The 12648-nt window shown below is 33.0% G+C and overlaps 1 protein-coding gene across 1 annotated transcript in view; it reads left to right on the plus strand.

Moving 5' to 3' along the window:
- Nucleotides 1-9190, plus strand: part of LOC129311748 (receptor-like protein EIX2) — a 48840-nt gene extending 39650 nt beyond the window's left edge. The window contains exon 13 of the mRNA XM_054954187.1: nt 9047-9190. The gene's annotated coding sequence lies outside the window, so the exon portion shown is untranslated. The remainder of the gene's footprint in view (nt 1-9046) is intronic.
- Nucleotides 9191-12648: the final 3458 nt, after the last annotated feature.

Raw genomic sequence — 12648 nt, forward strand, 5'->3', positions numbered from 1 at the left:
ATCCATGTCAGTAGGCCATTTTTTTTGTTCCACTTTTGGGTGGGTGGCGGCTTCCCCCCAATTATATGATATATCTTTAGTGAACTATAATGAAATTTAAATTAAAAAATAAGAGATTAAATAATTTAAATATATAAAAAAACTAATGTTTATAAACTATAAACCTTAACTTACATGTTAAATATATCTTTAGTTTTTCACCATAAGGTTGCTTGCCCATTGAGCAAACCAGTAAATCTCGTGCAAATATGAGTAGACAACACAAAGAGATCAGTGATAACTACAACATATAAGAAATATAATCAATATATGAAAATAAGGAAAAATATTACAAATTGAATATGTATATGCATAATATAAATAACTTGCCTTTAAGAACTGGGGCCAAATAACATGGTAATTTTATTTTGAAATAGTATTGCCCCACGTATTTCATCCTATCATAGATATCATGTGAGTCGGTGTCACAGAGAAGCGGGACACAAAAATCCAAATTAATTTTCTTTAGGTCTGGTGCAAAAGATTTTGAGAAACTATTAGCAAAAGGAGATAAAAATTAATGCATATAAATTAAACTAAAAGTAAATGAGATAAACTATAAATAAAAAATTTACAAGATTGATAACATGGCCTAGGATATATCTAACTCCCTCATCAATAGGAATTCAGGATGTCTTTCTTATCATTACGAAGGGATATGATCTATCTACACCCCATAATTCCTTTAGGCATCGTCAATTGGATTGGCTTTGTCATTACCTTGAAAAAATCATATAATTGTGGTAGATAATGGAACCCCTCAGCATCCTTAGGATCCCCAATGACACATCAAACAAATACAAGTTATATAATTAAGTAAAACCAAAAATCAACAATAATAGGTGTTTTTTTTTAACCATCGAAACTGACATATCCATGTCAACAAGTCTTTTAGGCCATAGAATGAAGTGACCTAAGGCTTGGCCTAATTTTACAACCTTATCAGTAGGGAATGGCACTGTTGCATAAAGGCTCAAGAACAACCTCAACTGACACCTTGACTTGGTATCCGAAATAGTAATATATGGATTGTTTCCCCAAGCATGTATACCTGAGCTGTAGCAACTACCCACTTCATGGGCTTTTCCAAATAAAGAAAATAAGAAGTCTCATCATTTGCTGAGGGACTATGGCATGCCTTGCGTCTCTAGTGGATTATGACTATCTTTCATGCTTTGAAGCACACGAGAAGTATGGAGAAATATATAAAAAGGTTAAACATAAAATAGGAAAAATTGAAAAAACTAAATATTTAACCAATTGGAAAACCTGGGGTCCTTGCTGCTTAGTTTCCCCACTCAGTTCCCTGTATAGTTGGAGACCATGGATTTGAACTCCTGAAGAAGCTGCTCACGGAACAAATCATAATCCTGCTCATACTTTTGAGTAACCTTATCTAGAATCTCATCAAGCTCAGCTCTAGATACAACTCCTAATCTTCATGTAGTTGTGGTACGAAGTACTGCCTCAAATCGACTTCTTTTTCCTCTCCCTCTGACATGGCCAGCATAATTTAGTGTTCAAATTGCTACCGCTAAGATGTCCATTCTTTTGATAGATTGAAATGAACCTTGGGAAGATTGTTCCTTAAGTGAATCCTATAATATACAACTAATAAAAAACACAAAATGTAAATTTCAATCTAATTCATTTAGTATAATTACTCACAATCCTTGCAGCAATTAGCAGTCTCTAAAGTGATATATTGGCCTTTTTTGATCCTTGCCTCCTTCCATTTTCTTTGACAAGTAGGAGGAGGCAGGGGATTAACAGCAATACTGGGGTCTGATCTTGCAGTTTCCTCTAATCCCTTTAAATCAGCTTCCATAAGCTTCATGTCCAGCTTTTGATATCCCCCCCGAGATAAGTAATGTTGATATTTATTCTTAGATTGTCTCTCTTTATTCAGTGCACTTATTTTCTATGATTAAATTTTGACAAAGTCAGATATAGATTTAAAAACAAATAAACTAAGTCAGTGATTGATTCTATCAAAATTTACTTAAAATTCAGGATCTTCCCATGACCTCACAAATTATGTCCAAGTCTCGTGATCAATAAAATTATATTCCAAATAGGGATCCTCATTCTTCTTCTCTCCTCGAATGTATTCCTTGGAAAGTATTGACTTGAAAATCTTTCCACTGATCACGTACTTGTTGAAGCCAATATTCTTTATCTCAGGGTAGGAGGGACATTATAAGTGAGCTACAAGGTATAATATTTATAAAGTGAGTTAATAACATCAAATATAAGTAAAGTAATAGCATAAAAAAATATTCATACCAAAATGTCATTCCAAATCAAGTCCTTCGTAGCTTCTAGTACTTCCTTCCATTTATTGTATAAGATCCCAACCCTAGATCGGGCCATAAGGCCTATATAACTTATGTACTTAATCCCTTCTGAACCAAATGTTGTTCTATAATCATGAAAATCCAAATGCACCCTCTCTATAGTACCTTGATGTAGAGCCATTCTTTTAAACTTTTACTACCCTCTACCCCTTTTTTTTCAAATGTGCCGGACATGTCATTAGTATCCCCACTAGAACCCTCTATGTTCTTGGTAAAAAAAGAAAAATGATGAAATAAGTAACTTGCTTTTATTAATTAAATATATAAAACTAAATAAATGAACTATTAAGCAAAAACAAAACAATTGTTTTATTAATTAGGGTCATACTTTATTCATTTTCCAAATTCCTTCATAGTGATCATCTCTAACTGCATATTCATCATCAACCAAATCTAATTCAGTTGATCTAGGCAAAATTGTAGTAAAAGGTAGGTTTTCATCAAGATTGAAACTTGACTCATCATCCTCCATATTAACAATCTATCTTTTCCCTTGTAGTACAATAAAATGCTGTTTATTTGTTAGATCAGTGATATAAAACACTTGTTTCACCTGAGTCGCTAAAATGAAGGGCTCATCTTTAAAATCAACCCTACTGAGATCAACTAAAACAAATCTAAATTCTTTATCTATTTCAATGGAATTAAAGTGAATCCATTTACATTAAAAACAGGTACTTTGAATTTGGTGTATTTTACTTCCCATATCTCTTCAATCACTCTTTAATAATTCATGGAAGCCAACAGTGGGTTATATCTTTTGAACTAGAAAAATACATCGCTTTTGCTTCTATCATTACTCTACTATTTTGCATCGTACTTTTATCATCTTGGGCTTTTGTGTAGAAGAAATATCCATTTATATCATATCCGCCCCAGCATACAACCTCAAAATGAGGTCCCTCAGCTAACCATGTTATTGTATTGGATGTACCAATCTCATTCATAACCATGTCCTTTAACCACCTTCTAAAAGTCTTATTGTGCTCATTAGCTAGCTGCATCTCATTCTTTCTTGGGTACTTGTCTTTCAACAACTTTTTATGAGCATCCAAATAAGGTTGAACTTCTTCCATGTTATTCAAAATATACAGATGTGCTTGCAACACTTCTTTACGAGACATACTTTTCACTTTGACCCCCTGTGTTCCTTTACTAAAAAGTCTTGTCCCCTTATGTCGAGTTTGAGGGACTCTAACAGCCTTCAACCCTTTTAGATATGAAGTACAAAATTCAATAGCCTCTTTAGCCACATATCGTTCAACAATTGATACTTCAGGTCGGTATAGATTCTTGGAATATCCTTTTAAGATTTTCATGTACCGCTCAAATGGGTAGATTCACCTTAGATAAATAGGACCACAAAGCCTTATTTCCCTCACCAAATGAACTATTAAAAGCATCATGATGCCAAAAATGCTGGAGGAAAGTGCATCTCCAATTAGCATAAAATAATATAAGCCTCATTTTTCAATTGATCTAACTTATCAGTGTCAATGACTTTGCTGCAAATAGCATTAAAGAACATACATAATCTTGTTATAGTGCATCTAACATCATCTTTCATAATGCCTCGAATAGCTACGGGTAAAAGTTTTGCATCAACACATAGCAATCATGCGATTCAAGCCTATTAACTTCAAATTATTCATGGAGACAAGTCTGCTAACATTGAAGAATACCCTTATAGCACCTTAATACCGTGGAAACATTCACATAAATTTCTTTCCTCGTCTTTGGATAATGTGTGCAATGCTGGTGGCAAATAACTCTCTTACCCTCTTCTCTTTGTGCGTGCAAGCTTTTTCTTATTCCTATTTCAGCTAAGTCCAGTCTGGCATTTATTCCATCCTTAGCCTTCCCACTTATGTGTAAGAGCATACCAATAAGACTATCACATATATTTTTCTCAACATATATCACATCTAGACTCTGCGAAGTGAGAAAAAAATAAGACTTTTAGTAAGACCTCTTTTTTGTCCACAAATTCTTCTCACTTGTATTTTTTATACTACTGAAAGTAACATTCATTCTTTCTACACGTTGATAAACTTGCTATCCAATCAAGGCCCTAGGAGCCATTTTATACTCATGGAGCCATTAAAAGCCTTCTTCAACCTACGGTAAGGATGATATCGATCAAGAAATCTTTGATGACCAAGGTAGACTGTTATTCTTTCATACTTAAGTTGGTAATAATTTGTGCCTTCTTCACATATAAGACATGCATTGTGCCCTTTAATACTATATCTTGACAAGTTTTCATATGCAGTAAAATTATTTATTATAGTGAAAATCATGGCACGCAACTTGAAATGTTCTTGCTTATAAGCATCAAATACCTCAAACACCTTCCTCCCATAGCATTTTTAAGTCTTTGATCAAAGGTGCTAGGTAGATATCGATATCATTTTTTGGGCTGTTTCGGTCCCAAAACCATCAAAGACAACATTATGTACTTGCGCTTCATACACAACCAAGGAGTTAGGTTATCAATAACCAATAAGAGTGGCCATGCACTACGTGTGCTCCTAAGATTACCATATGGGTTGATTCCATTCGTACAGAGTCTAAGTCAAAGGTTTCTTGGATCCCTACCAAATTCAGGGAACAGGTGATCTATTGTCTTCCATTATGGAGAATCAACTGGGTGTTGAAGCTTTCTATCAGATATCTTCTCATCAAAATGCCATCTTAAATTCTTTGCTTCTGTTGGATTGGCAAACAAACATTGAAACCATGGTATTATTAGAAGACACCATAATACCTTTATAAGAGGACCTTTAATTATGATCTTATGATTACCATCAATACTATCAGCACCATCATCTTTCTTCACTTTATAGCGTGAGGTCCCACATTTTGGACACTTGTATAGCTCTTAATTACTCATTTCTATATAGTATGCAGTCGTTAGTACAAGCATGTATCCTTTTATAATCCATACCCATCAGTGACAAGATTTTCTTTGCCTTATGCATACGTTTTAGAAGCAAATTATTGGCTGGAAGCATTTTACTCAAGAACTCAAGTAACTCTATAAAACTTGAGTTGGTCCACCTGCTTCTTGACTTTAAGTTAACCAATCCTAACATAGCTGTCAAGAGTGTAAAATTAGTACACCCTGGGTACAACAGTTTCTTTGCATCACTACGCAAGTTGTTATACACATGTGATTGTGTAAATTACACCACCCCAACACCACGAATCATGTCCTCTATTCTATCATCCTAATCATTCATAATTGGCTCATTTTAGGACATACAAGTTGTTTCTTGCTTCCCATACCATATCTATCTTGTATACCTAAAATTTATCCCATCACAAATTAAATGCTCTTTTATTTCATCAATACCCAACTTAATCTTATTCATACAATTGACATAAGGATAAAAATACTTTCCATTTTTACTAGAAACATTTCTCCTAGCAAATTCAAGAAACTAGTCTACACTATTCTCATATTCCTCACTTGTTCTCCTAGCATTCGTCCAATTACGATCCATTCTATTTTACCTAATCAACCATCACAAAGTCCATCAAATTAGCAATTCTCTAACTTGCATGGATATGTTGAAGTTTAGAAAAATTTCGGTAGATTTTACCTTAAAAATGGGGCCTCTCCAAATATCAATAACAATAAATTAAACAATTTAACCAATCCAAATAATCAAATATGCTTAAATTTGAGCATAATATATGATGTATCACAAAATTTAAGCATATATCAAATAATCCAAATAATCACAAACTTTAAGCATATATCAAATAATCATATATCATGTATCATGCATTAGAAATAACATTTTCCAAAGCTAGGAAACTTAATTTTCTCAGAATCACCCAAATAAATTCACAATAATTTTTTAAATCTACGCATACATATACCTTAATTTTGTGATAACTTCAACAGAAATTAGCAAAGAATATCAAGATTCTAAAAGCACAAACAATTATTCTAAAAAAATAAATAAATCAAAGCAATAATAAAAAAATAAAGATGTGAATAGTAGAGATATCAATAAAAAAATTCTAATGGGATAAGCAATATAACAAAAATTATGGGTTAGAGCTAAAAGAAAAAAATATCCTGAGCAATAAAAAATATAATAAGAATTATTGTCTAGCAATAATATAAAAATATCATTCTAATAAATTTAAATTTAATATAATAAAATTATCGTCTAGCAATACAAAAAATTAATTTTGAATAGAAGAGATATCAGTAAAAAAAAGTTATAATGGGATAAGAAATATAATAAAAATTATGGGTTGGAGCTAAAAAAAAATTCCCTGGCCATTAAAAAAAATAATGGGATGAGCAAAAATTATGTTTTTAAAAAATTACCTAGGTGGAGAAGGCAACGATGAGCAAGGCGAAAGAGCTGAGGGTCACCAATAGATAATGCTGGCTGAGGTGAGCTATGGGCTAAAGGGATCTGAGCTATGGGTGCCACGAGCTTTGGGGAGAGACGAGCTATAGGTCACGATGAGGAGCTGAGCTTCAAGAGTTGAGCTATGGGTGTCGAGCTTGAGGGGAGATGAGCTATGGGTTTTACAAGACAAGAAAAGAGATGAGCTAAAGGGGGAGCTAAGCTTTAGGAGACAAGCTATGGGTGCCAAGCTTTAGGGGAGATGAACTATGGGTTTTACCAGATGAGGAAGGAAACGAACTGAAAGGGGAGCTGGGGTTTCATGAGATGAGGAAGATGAACTATAGGTTGCCGCCGATTTGAGAGCTGGAGGCTTCTGTTTCTGAGCTAGAGGTTTTTAGACTTTGAGATTCATGGGCAAGAGACAAAATAGAAAAGGAAGGAGGAAATTTAAATGCTCTTCCACATCTCTTTTAAAAAAAAAACAGAGACATGGAATCTTATCCATGTCTCTTTTTATAAAAAAGAGACATAGATATTACAACATTAAAAAAGAAGAAATTATTTCTTAGACAGACATGCTTATCCATGTCTCTTTTTCTAAAAAAAGAGACGTGGATGTTACAAGATTTTTCAAAAAAAATTAAAATTAAAAGAAATTAAGATTTTGAGCTGGAGCTGTAATTTCTACTGGATTATCCACATCTCTTTTTCTTAAAAAGAGACATGAATATTATGAGATTTTGAAAAAAAAAGCATATTAATAATATCACGTCACTTTTAATAAAAAAGTGACTTGATTAAGTTATCAATTTAATTAAAAAATTTTAAAAAATAAAATCTGCATCCTTTTTTTATAGGAAAATGACGTAGATATTAAAATTGATATTTTCTATTTAATCACTCAAATCCATGTCCCATTTTATCAAAAAAGTAATGTCTATTAGCTTAAATATTCAGTTTAAATATTTATCTTCCTTGCAAAAAGAATATTCTTTTTAACTCTCCCATTTTCCTTTTCTCTTTTTATTATAATAATTTTTATTCTAAAATTATTATTCTAATAATAATATTTTTTTAACTGTCAATCTGATTATTATTTTTTAAACTCAAATCCACGTCCCTTTTTACATAAAAAGCGACGTGGATTAGCTTCTAACTATTACAATTTTTAAAAATAAATTCCATGTCCTCTTTTATATAAAAGCGATGTAGATAATTTTAATTTTAAAATTTATTTTTAAAATTAATCACTCAAATCCATGTCCCATTTAGTCAAAAAAGGGATGTGGATAAGCTTAACATTATATTAAAATTTTTTAGTATAAAATCCATGTCCTTGTTTCATGAAAATTGATGTGGATTTTTTATATTATAAGTTTTTGGATTTTACTCATGTAATCCACGTCTATTTTTTTTAATAAAAGGGATGTTGATTATTTAAATACAAATTATTATAAACTATTAAATCCATGTCTATTTTAATAAAAAGAGATGTGGATTAGTTTCTACATCTATTTTTTAACAATAAGACATGTGAATTAGCATAATCTATTTTCAAATATCCACGTCCTAAATTAAAAAAATGGCATAAATATTATTTTTTATGTCACTTTTTATTAAAAGTGATGTGGATATTTCTAACCACTGAGAACTTATTATAGAATTGCCACCGCCTTTATTTTTTATATCACTTTATTAAAAAGTTATATAAATTTTGGTTTTTTTGTAGTAGTGGAGATAAATGTGAAGGCACATATGCAAACATGTGTATTGTATCCGTGAGTATACCTTAGATTAGGGTAGCGGTCGCAGCCCTACTCTGTACAAGTCTAGAAAGTCTTGATGATCTCGATCGTAGAGCTTGATTCCGCTAGGACAGACTTAGGAGATTCTGAAGATCTTGAGTATAGAGCTTGACTCCTCTATAATGGACCTAGGATATGAAATGATCCATGAGTATACCCTAGACTAAGGTAGGTGACCACCTATATGCAAAGAGGATACCTGATCTAAACAGTGGTATGGTGGGCCCTATTCCATGTGACCAAAGTCCTAATCTGAGCATAGAGATTTCTCCACCAGGTGGAACCAAAAATGCATTAGCATGAGCATGATGAGATTGATGAGAATGAATTCTTATATATGCATACTATACTGTTTTTATTGAAATACATGCTACTTTATCTCTTGTTTATGATTTTGCTTGCTAATCAGTAATTGGGTTACCTCTGAGTTACTGGGATGTATGTCTCACTCCATTACTTTTAAAAATAGGTGAAGAGAGCACAGGTAGGCTAAGAAAGGAAGCGAGGAAAGAGTAGCCTCGATTGGTTGTGGTATGACTACCATTTGTGTAAATGAATGTATAATAAGTTGTTATAGTTAAGTTGCCAACTAGGATGCATAAATGCGTGTGAAATGAATATATGAATGTATATGTGAATTATGGTAGAAAACTTGCTTATATATGTGTGATGTTGCATCTCGTCGAGGGTGCCGCTGTAACATCCTTCTCCTTTTAACCCATAATTAACTCTAAATCCCAAGTAAAAGGAAAATGGGATTAAGGTAGTTAACATAATACCGAGTTTTCAAATAATTAGAAAAGTTGAGATTCCCAAGTTTATAAAGCTAAAACCATTTTCAAAGTTTCCCAAATGGACAAATCAGAGACTTCAATTATGCAGAAGCATGAGATCATTTCTAGTATGAGTGCATTTGCTAAAGAGTGTGAAAACAAGAAAATTTCAAAAATTTTAGGGCATACGCCATGGCTCGTAGAATATTCGCCATGGCATGTTCGCCTTTGCGACATGCACTGTGGCTCATGGCACGATGTGCCACAACGCAATTGCACGGATTTTGATAGTGAATTCTACTGTTAATTAACTTTTGGGGAAAATTTTGACGTGCCTCAATTCTCCTCCGATGTTCGATTGACATGAACTAGGTTCTACGGAAAAGCTCTTTCTGAGTTCTAAATAATGGAATTGGTTGCATAAGCAAATTATTTTTCAATCAAAATTTAGATACTCTTTTTAAAACTTACACTTTTTCAACAATTTTCACAAAACCGAGTGTCCAATTCAATTTTAAAAAGCCATTAGCACTTAACACCCATTTGATCACATGCAAAATATCAAAACTAACTAATGTAATGCACCATATCATAGTAAACACTTATAAATCAGTTTTCCACTACTCAACCCCTAATTCTCAAAAACATACAAAGGGGAGTTTAAGCAATTTTTTATCAAATAATTCATAATCAACACATCATGTGCTCTACTGTTACTTACATTAGTATTTTGGCCCTATCACAAATATCACATACATCAACTCACTAAGGCCTAAAATACACTTACAACCAACAAACACATAATGCAAGTAAGAATAAAAAGTAGATAAAACCTAGTTGGCAATTTAAATTGTCAAATACACATAATGACTTCAAAAAAATAAAGAGGCATACTAAAGTAGGATTGCAGTCCTATGCCTCTAGGAGCTTTCCTCTTTCCGAACCTCTTGGGCTATTCCCTGTAATATTGAAGATATTGGGTGAGTACAACTGCTCAATGACTAAGGTCTAACTAACCCCTACTAATGCATGTTAATTAGCTTAAAAGCAAATGGCAAGTAATTTCAATTCTCCAAAACCAATGTAAAACATTGAGAGTATAAATTCAAACTTCTCAATATAATAACCCATACTTAGGAAATAAGGCTTTTCAATACTTTTCATATCCCAGAAAGCTTTTTACACAATACAATCACAAATACTCAGGAATAATTAAGACTCAATTCATGAATGTTCTCATTAGGGTCACAATATAAACAACCATATGCCTTTACTCACTATATGCATGATCACACCTCCTTTATATCCTCCTTATTCCTCTAACATGAAATCGTGGGCTATAACATAATGGGATAGTCTATAATCCATGACTTCTCTAGCCTAAACACTTGTGAGGGGATTACCCGGCCAAGGCACACCTAACTCACTTATGGAACATAGTTTTCCCATTTCTCACGCTATGAGGTGTCATACACCTTAAACTAGCTTCCTCATTGAACTAGTAGATAGCTGGCTAGGTTCGAGTCCCTTGTTGAACTAGTGGGACAGTCTCTTATTGAACAAGTGGGACAATATGGATATAACTAATTTGGGTAAGCCATTACTCGAAGGGGAGTCCTACCATATGAATTTAATTCTCTACTTCTCTTCTTAAGCGAACTCCCGCCTCTCATGATCATGCAATACATATTCATGCCACATTCACATTTAACAAAATTCATAAAACTCCACTAATTTACAAATCATTGAACTTCTTAAACATATTTTCATGAAACTTTAAATCACACAAGTCATTGAACTCCAATTCAAACAAATCATTGAACTTCAAATTTCAAAATCATCGTAACTCACACTTTCAAAATCATTGAACTCCATACATTTCTAAATCATTGAATTCCTATCAAATTAAATCATTGAACTCCTTAACTTAACTTTTCATTGAACTCCACAATACACAATTCATTAAACTTCCCAAATTCATAATCATTGAACTAAATGAAATTACCACTTCATAGTGGGTTTTTCAACAAACAAGCCACATTTTCAATTTTATCCATTTTCATACAATTCAATCATCCAATATTATTCAACAACCTAATTAACACATAAAAGTATAGGATATAATTTCCTTAGTTACCTCAAGCCTTTGAGAGGTCAAAGGTTTTACCCCTCAAATACTCACTCCCAAAGCTTTCAAGAAGCTTTAATGGTGCCAATGGTAGTCATTCTACAAGCATTTACTATGAAAATCATCAATATTAATATCCATATTTATGCTAAATTTTACTAATAACTCCACACTTCTTAATGCTCAAGATTCATTCTTGGCTCATATAAAAGTACCCCTTGAATTTCTTAGCTTCCTTTAATCCTCATTAATATCAATGAGCCCTTTAATGGTAATTAATGAGACCACATTATTCCCAACCATGACATTTATGGGAATTTTTGGACATTTAATGTCCTCCAACCTCCAATCAACTTATAATCATAAATACCAAGTTTACATAGCTCAATCTGCTTCCATTAATTTTATTTAAGTCAAAAGGTTCAAACCCATAGCCTCTATGGATCAAAAAACACCATTATCAATCAAACCCTAACTTCTACCATCAAAAATATGGAAGAAGAGAGAAAGATTTAAGTAAGAAAACTTACCTTTAATGTTTAGGAGCTCCAAAATACTCCCAATACTCGGTTTCTCCAAGCCCTAGCACAACTCTTTCACCTCACTCTAGGTTTCCTTTATTTTTTCCTCTATTTTCTACTTCATTTCGTGACTTATGACAGTAGAAATGTGACCATGCACCACAGCGGATGCACAATGCATCGTGGTGCATGGCACAAAGAGCCTCTTCTTAGGTGTGTTATCACACATGCATTGCGGTGGCTTATCCATAAGCTGTAGCACATGGCACAAAATCTGCCTTCTTAAAATTTCTTTCTCTTTCATCCTTGAGTGACCTGATTCTCCTTTGAACCTATGTTTAGGGCTAAAATTGAGACTAAACATGCCTGTTAGGCCTCTCTGGCCACACACCTCACTAATATACACTTAATTAATCTTATTGGCTTAGATAATTTGGTTTAAAATTAAGAATGTTATAATTCTCCCCTCCTTTTAAGAATTTTGTCCCCAAAATTGACATAATTACTTAAAACATGCCTCATGGAAATAGTTAGGGGTATAATTGCCTCATTTTCTCCTCAGTCTCCCACATAGCATCTCTGAGAGTCATTCCCTTCCATATCACCTTAACTAGGTGAATGGTCTTATTCCTTAACTGTTTCTCCTTCA

This window comes from Prosopis cineraria, unplaced genomic scaffold (assembly GCF_029017545.1).
Source record: "Prosopis cineraria cultivar Desert tree isolate PC_DT_omini unplaced genomic scaffold, ASM2901754v1 PC5, whole genome shotgun sequence".
Taxonomy (NCBI): Eukaryota; Viridiplantae; Streptophyta; class Magnoliopsida; order Fabales; family Fabaceae; genus Prosopis; species Prosopis cineraria.